Raw genomic sequence first — 1,741 nt, forward strand, 5'->3', positions numbered from 1 at the left:
TTTGTCACAATATCTTATCTTTACTAAAACTCTTTTATCTAGTTCAGCTGTGTCCTTTAAACTATATTTCGTTTACATCAACACTTTACAAATAATATTTATCCATATCTCTGCTTTCCCCCAACGACAAAATACCCGCCTTACCCTTCCTTACAACAGAACAGCACCTTACACCCCACCCCCACCCTACTCCGCATCCGTTAACCCGCCTCCGCCCTCCCATCTTTAAGAAAGCACGTCGTGAGATTTTGTTAACTGGTAACCATGGCTATAATAGTATACCTAGGTAGCACAGTACACATACTTTCAATTACAGAATACACGTGGCATAGTCACACATAAATACTGCATGGATGTGCTCTACTCTCGATTATGCATAAATTTAATTACGTACAGGTGTTTTGAACATATTTAATCTAATCTACAAACTGACGTACACACGATTTATAAAAATGTAAAAGTCACTTACCTTATCTTATTAGATTTACAGGTAAAAACACTCCATTTCACACTCACGCCTAGAGAATTGATGTATAGTTACGACGCCCCCTATACATATATACATAGATACCGCTAAACGTGCAGATCGGGGGTGGATATACCCGATGCAATCCCGTCTACACTTGGAACATATACATATATATATATGTACGACGTATTTAAGGCTAGCCAGTGAGAAAATCCACCCGGTACCCACCTCAATGGCGTGCTGCTTCAGTAATTTTCAAAAGATTAACACAAACAAATAGCCAGCACTATACACTCTCGCTATACAATGTCCGTCTGTTATACACACTTCACGTTACTCCTTACAATGTATATACACCGTTACATGCATACGATACATTTTACAATCCCGTCCTTTGTTCTGCGGTTGTATTGTACCAATAAATAAATTAGTAACATGTATCTTGTTTTGTCCGCCGTAGGTTAAAATATTTTTACTAAAAGTCGTTCGATTGGCTAATGAATTTAGTACACAAACATCTGGTGTTTATTTCTCTCGTTAATTATATCAATTAGTAATTCCATATCCGTGTTAACGAGCTATTATAGCCGCGGGACATTTTAAATACAATATTTGTCAACTTAACGTATAAAAAGTATATGAAAAACTAATGAACTTTTCATCATTTTTGATAGGAATACAAATCTTTTTATTAGCTATCTATTCTAATTCGATATTTTCATTCTCTACAAATGCGTCTTAAAAACGTTGAAAATTCATAATTTGAGATTGAAATATCGTAGCAATTTGTCCAAAAATTTAAACCTAACCGGCCTTTAATAAGCTGATGCCCAGATGGTCATTCTATATATGTACGCCTAATAAAGTGTCAATTAAAATTTTCAAAATTGAACTAATAATTATCTTTAAAAATTCAGTCAAACGGTCGAAAGCTATTTTAAGTTGTAATTTCAATAGTATTAGTTAATTAAGGTGATTAGCGAAAGGTTAAGTTGTCAAAGTAATTAACGATTCTTGTGTATAGCTATGCCTAAATTTATAAAACTATTCATTCATTGGGATTTTTTTTATCATTGTTCTCTAACAAGTGTCGCCATATCCACATACCTATGTCAATATTTATGGTTGATTATACATGTAAGTAATTAAGATATTATATTTGTATGTCTTAAATTCTTTTAAGATGTTTCCCTTCGAATCACTCCATCACCCCATCGAAATATTTGATTTATCTAAATTCATCTTAATATCAAGGAAACATGAACGTTATCC

At 33.5% G+C, this 1,741-nt stretch overlaps 1 protein-coding gene across 3 annotated transcripts in view; it reads right to left on the bottom strand.

Annotated features, from left to right (window-relative positions):
• Nucleotides 1-1,741, bottom strand: part of LOC110464041 (NLR family CARD domain-containing protein 4-like) — a 40,788-nt gene that overhangs the window by 13,548 nt on the left and 25,499 nt on the right. The window contains exon 1 of one of the 3 annotated variants that reach the window (XM_021519055.1): nt 470-706. The exons of the other annotated variants lie outside the window; for them this stretch is intronic. The gene's annotated coding sequence lies outside the window, so the exon portion shown is untranslated. Of the gene's footprint in view, nt 1-469; nt 707-1,741 lie in introns of those variants that run through there. 3 annotated transcript variants of the gene reach the window in all.

Source organism: Mizuhopecten yessoensis, unplaced genomic scaffold (assembly GCF_002113885.1).
Source record: "Mizuhopecten yessoensis strain PY_sf001 unplaced genomic scaffold, ASM211388v2 scaffold10951, whole genome shotgun sequence".
Classification (NCBI taxonomy): domain Eukaryota; kingdom Metazoa; phylum Mollusca; class Bivalvia; order Pectinida; family Pectinidae; genus Mizuhopecten; species Mizuhopecten yessoensis.